The sequence below is a fragment of the Pyrus communis genome, chromosome 14, assembly GCF_041283825.1.
Source record: "Pyrus communis isolate YQ-2024b chromosome 14, ASM4128382v1, whole genome shotgun sequence".
Classification (NCBI taxonomy): domain Eukaryota; kingdom Viridiplantae; phylum Streptophyta; class Magnoliopsida; order Rosales; family Rosaceae; genus Pyrus; species Pyrus communis.
In genome coordinates, this window is record NC_142578.1 from 13472888 (window position 1) to 13479154 (window position 6267).

At 39.2% G+C, this 6267-nt stretch overlaps 1 non-coding gene across 1 annotated transcript; it reads right to left on the minus strand.

The window, feature by feature from the left end:
* Positions 1-3409: 3409 nt before the first annotated feature.
* Positions 3410-3520, minus strand: LOC148691266 (small nucleolar RNA R71). The gene has a single exon (XR_015956073.1). It is a non-coding gene; the product is annotated as a small nucleolar RNA R71 (small nucleolar RNA).
* Between the last annotated feature and the right edge of the window lie 2747 nt (positions 3521-6267).

Here is a 6267-nt window from a genome sequence, read left to right on the forward strand (position 1 = left end):
CATGGACTTGGAACGGCTTCTGAAGAAGGCTAAGATGCATGGTTTTCCTGGGATGATTGGAAGCATTGATTGTATGCACTGGACATGGAAAAACTGTCTAAGTGCATGGCAAGACGCTTATGGGGACAGAAAATGAGCAAAAAGTATCATTTTAGAGGCGGTGGCATCTTTTGATTCATGGATTTGGCACGCCTTTTTCGGGGTTCTGGGAGCTCAAAATGACATCGTCCTTGTCCAATCCCCAGTGTTCAACGATGTCCTGCAAGGAAAGGCACCAAAAGTCACGTATGAGGTCAACGGACGTATGTACGACGGGCTATACTACCTAGCTGACGGCATTTACCAAAGGTGGTCAACATTTGTCAAAACAGTGCCACGTCCGCGAAGTGCAAAGGAAAAACATTTTTCAAGCTATCAAGAGAGGTGCAGGAAGGATGTGGAACGTTGTTTCAGTATCCTCCAAGCTCGCTGGGTGATCGTCAGGGGTGCTGCCAGATTGTTTGATGTAGAGTTGCTTCGATCCATCATGATGACGTGCATCATTCTTCACAACATGATTGTGGAAGATGAGTACGATTATGAAGTCGTTAATAAATATGAGCCAGACAGGATGAACAATTCAAGAACACGTATATATTGTGCCCGTGAAGCCACCAATGAGCCCGTGCAACATGAGCCATTACAAAGGGATGGACGTTACAATGAAAGGCTCATTGAACGATATATTGCATTTCAAATGCCAGACATGCACAATGCCCGGCAAATTGACTTAATAGAGCACCAGTGGGCATTGAAACAAGCTGAAGATAATTAAGTTCATTTAGTGTGTTTTTTTTAATTTGGTATGTTTATGTTATTTTATTTGGTGTGTTTTATTATTTGGTATGGTTATGTAATTTTATTTGGTGTTTTTTATTATTTGGTATGTTTATGTAATTTTTTTAGTTCAGCTTTAGTGAGTTTTTTTATTATTCGGTATGCTTATGTAATTTTATTTGGTGTGTTTTTGTCATTTGAATAAATATTCTCTTAGTATAAATAACTTACCAAATTCATTTGAATAAATATTCAATAAATTGAAAACAACATAAAGTACTATATGATAGGAGCATATTTAGGCGACTTACTTAGCTTGTTTTCGTGCATCTATGTTGTTAATTCATAGTTGTTTTAGTAGTTTAAGCCATTTTCGTGTGTTTTTAGGTTCATATGGCTAAGGAAGCAAAAAGATGCATTTTGGAGCATTTTGGAGCAAAATTGGGCTTGGAATGGATAGCATATGCTTGGAGCCAAAGTGTTGGACGAATTTGAAAGCCTTGTATGCATTTTGGACATAAAAAAAAGGGCCTAGCCCAATCAAACAATCCTTTGAGCCATGCAAAACCTCTAGCCCAATCAACAACCCTTAGCCACATGCATTTCCACCTTCCTACTTCATCATTTCATCATTGCATCACCATTCACACACACATGCACTTACTCTTTCATCATTGCACCACCATTCACACACACATGCACTTACTCTTTCATCATTGCATCACAAATTCAACACATGCATTCACACACCAACAACCTAGCTCTTTTTCCATCATTATTTCATCCACATGCACTCTCAATCATAACAACCACATTCACTCTTAAACAATCACCCACATATTCTCCCATTCCCCCTATAAAAACCCATGCATTCATACACAAAAATCACATCTCATTTTTCATACACAAGACACCACAAACACATCCAATCTTCCCCTTTGCCGCAAGCTCCCATTCCATTTCTACACAATCTCTTCTCGGCTTCATTCCATTCCATACACTCTCCCATTTGCAGAAACCATTCAACCTTAGCCGCTCCACCTTCATTTACAACACACTTGGAGCACCAACACCGAAGGCAACTCTTAAGGGATTTCAACATCAGTTTTGCTTCAAGGGTTCTTTCTTCTTAATCCTATGTTCACTCATGTTATATATTTTTATGTCAAACCTTTTGTAAACATGAAGTGTAACTAATCTCTCTCTAGGGATTCGATGTAGCCTTGCAAGATTGCCATGTAGTTCATTCAGAATTCTCATTTAATTTATCTATTTCTTGTTTCATTCTCCGATTTAATTGTGACTTAGTGTGTTGATTTTAATGCTTGATCATCATTTGAATTAACCACAGGTTGTTTAGCCAAGATTAAAGCACACATCATGCATAATCTTGGTGGATATGTGAATGAATGAAGGGAATGTTTTGCAAACATCCTGCTGAGTGTTCCCTTTGGTTTTGTGAAAGTTTCTTGTGCACTACATATTCTTGATTAGGAACCAAAGTTGCACATCACAATTAGGCTCATGATTAGAGACATTTGATCAAATCCACACATCATATGGTTGATCATATCTAAGTGAAACAAACTCAAGAAATAGGTAGATGACTGAGTATAAACTGATTTAACAAACATGGCCTTGGGTTAGCAATGGTAAAATCGAATCCCTAGCTTCATCTCCATTGGTACTATCTCATTTTATTAGTTGTTGATTCATTTATTTGTGTTTACTTCATTTCCTTATGCTTTCAAGTTACAACAACAAATCTGCCTACATTGATTAGTTTTATTTCTCTAGTAAAAAGTTCTTGCAAAACAAGTGATTATATAGGTCCAATTAGTCCCTGTGGATTCGACACCCTTACTTGTGCCATTATACTAAACATATTCTAGCACGAAGAAGGAAAACCTCAATTAAAATGGCGCCGTTGCCGGGGACTGATTTCAATCCCTTATAATTGCTTGTTTTGATATTAAACCTTGTTCTTTTCATTTTAAGTAGATTTCTGATTTTTATTCAAACTTGTTTTATCTTGTTTCAGGTAGTATATGTCAAATAGACTTGCTGAATTAGGCCAAAGAATTGAACGGTTAAAGGGCAACACTTTGGAAAGCTTTGTGCCAACAAGTTCCTCCATTGTCCGTGAAAAAGAGGAAGGGAAACCGTCTAGTCCAACAAGTGAAGGATCGGAGCACTTTAATTGAGAAAGAGAAGAAGAGATGGCGGGCGACCAAGATGATCTTCGAGCTTTGGAGGATTTTGCTCAACCAATCATACCAAATTCACCTTCATGCATCTTGCTGCCCACAGAAGCTAGAAACTATGATCTTAAATCTTCACATTTCCATATGTTTCCTTCTTTTTATGGCTTACCTAATGAAGATCCTTTAGCTCATATTAAAGAATTTTACAATGTTGTGAGTGGTTTACCTTTACAGGGAGTAAGTGAAGCAAATCTGAGGATGAGAGTGTTCCCTTACACCTTGAAAGATAGGGCCAAGGGTTGGTTAATGACTCTAGTACCTGGTTCACTCACCACATGGGATGCCGTGGCTAAGAAGTTTTTGGAAAAGTTCTTTTCCACTCAAAAGACAGCCACATTAAGGGGACAAATCTTCAACTTCAAACAAGATGATGGAGAACCTTTCAATGAGTGTTGGGAGCGCTTTAAAGGCCTTTTGTTGCAATGTCCACACCATGGGTTACCTCTTCACTTACAAATGCAAATTTTCTATGATGGACTAACCCAAACATGTCAATCAACTGTTGATAATGCAGCAGGTGGAGCTTTGAAGAAAAAGAATGCTCAAGAGTCATATAACATTTATGAGATGTTGGGATCTAATGCTCAACACAAAGATGTAAGGGGTAAGAGAGTTGGAGTATATGAAACAAGCTCTAATCATGATCTTTCTTTGCAGGTAGCTAACCTAGAAAAGAAGCTTGAATCCGTGCTCAACATGGTGCCAAAAGCAAGTGAAGTGTGTGCCATTTGCAACATACCAAGCCACCTTACTCATCAATGTCCATCTAGGGAGGCTTACCCCGAGTATGTCCAAGAGCAAGTGAACCTCATGAATTCTTACAATCAAAGGCCAAGGAATGATGTGTATTCCAATACATATAACCCAAGTTGGAGAGATCATCCCAATCTTTCGTGGAAGAACAACAATCAATTCCAAAACTTCCAACCAAAACCTACTCTTGAGGATACGGTTAAATTGTTAGCCCAAAATACCTTGCAATTCCAACAAACCACCAATAGCACTCTCCAACAACATTCGGCGGCTCTAACCAAAATGGAGACACAATTGGGGCAGATTGCAGATGCCTTGAGCCAAAGAGAGGTTGGAAAGTTTCCAAGCCAACCCGTGATACTCCAAAGGAACCAACAGCAAGCCAAAGCAATCACTACACTTAAAAGTGGTAAGGTTATCAATAATAGAGTTGGCAATGAAGTTACTAATGAATCTGATCATGTGAATGCAGGGGTTACTCAAGGAGAAAATGAGAAACCAAATGAGGAACCAAGCCATGCTACTCCCTCGTTTGAAGCACCAAATCTTCACAAGGCCGAGAAACCTTACACTCCACCAATACCATTCCCTGGAAGACTTGCCAAGAGCAAGCAGGATAAGTCATTTAAAGAGATTTTTGATATTCTAAGTAAGGTGAATGTTAACTTACCTTTGCTTGATGTCATTAGGAACATGCCAGCTTATGGGAAGTTCTTCAAAGAGTTAAACAACTACAAAAGGAAGTATGGACCACATGAGAAGGTAGTGGTGTCCGAGAATGTAAGTGCCGTGTTGCAAAGAAAACTTCCACCAAAGCTCAAGGATCCAGGAAGTTTTTCTATCAACATCACCATAGGAGACAAGAAGGTAGAGAAGGCGATGCTTGACTTAGGTGCTAGCATCAACTTAATGCCTTATTCCGTATACCTTCAACTAGGTTTGGGGGAATTGAAAGCCACCACCATCTCATTACAACTTGCGGACAGATCCGTGAAATATCCAAGAGGTATAGTAGAGGATATTCTAGTTCAAATTGATAAACTAATCTTGCCTGCGGATTTTGTAGTGTTGGACATGGAAGAAGCTCCTATACATGACCGAGAATTGCCTATTTTGCTTGGGAGACCGTTTATGGCCACGGCCAAGACCATCATTGATGTGCAAAATGGACTCCTCACTATGACAGTGCTAGGAGAGACCGTTCAATTCAAAGTGTTTGAGTCTCTTTCACATCCTTCTTCATCTCTTGATTGTTATGCCATTGATGTGCTTGATTCGCTTGTTTTCTCTAAGTTCTTGCAGGCACAATCTAATGAACCATTACAAACTGTTTTGAGTCAATCTCAAGATGAGTTTGATGAAGAAGATGCACTCATGGAAGAGGTAGCTGCCTTGGAAGCATTGGCACCGTATCCTTTGAATATTTTACCTCTTTTAGAGCCTTTAGAACCATCGAGGTCACATTTAACCCCTTCCACTGTTAAGGCACCAAAACTTGAACTTAAACCACTTCCACCACATCTAAAGTATGCATATCTAGCTGAATTTGAAACTCTTCCAGTTATCATAACTTCTGACCTCACCCCAAATGAAGAAGATAAACTAATTAGGGTGTTAAAAGAGTTCAAATCAGTTATTGGTTGGTCTATTGCAGATATCAAAGGAATAAGCCCTACCATGTGCATGCATAGGATTCTTTTGGAAGAAGGAGCAAAGTCAACCCGTGAACCACAAAGGAGGCTCAATCCACACATGAAGGAAGTTGTGAGGAATGAAGTGTTGAAGTTGTTAGATGTGGGGATCATATATCCCATTTCTGATAGCAAATGGGTGAGTGCTATTCAGGTGGTACCTAAGAAGGTGGGAATCACGGTGATGAAGAATGAAAACAAAGAGCTTGTGCCCATAAAACCCACGGCTAGTTGGTGTGTTTGCACCGATTACAGGAAGTTGAATTCTAGCACTAGAAAAGATTACTTTCCTATGCCTTTCATAGATCAAATGCTTGAGAGATTGGCAGGTTACTCACACTATTGTTTTCTTGGTGGTTACTCAGGTTACAATCAAATTGCAATTGCTCCGGAGGATCAAGAGAAAACTACCTTTACTTGCCCGTTTGGCACATTTGCATATAGAAGAATGCCTTCTGGACTTTGCAATGCTCCAGCAACATTCCAAAGATGCATGTTGGCAATCTTTTCTGACATGGTAGAAAGATTCATTGAGGTATTTATGGATGACTTTTCAGTGTTTGGTTCCTCTTTTGATTGAATGTCTTAACCATCTCTCTTTAGTACTTCAAAGATGTCAGGAAACAAATTTGGTTCTTAATTGGGAAAAGTGCCAATTTATGGTGAAACAAGGAATTGTGTTGGGGCATGTAATCTCTAGCCAAGGAATGGAGGTGGACAAAGCCAAAATTGACATCATCACC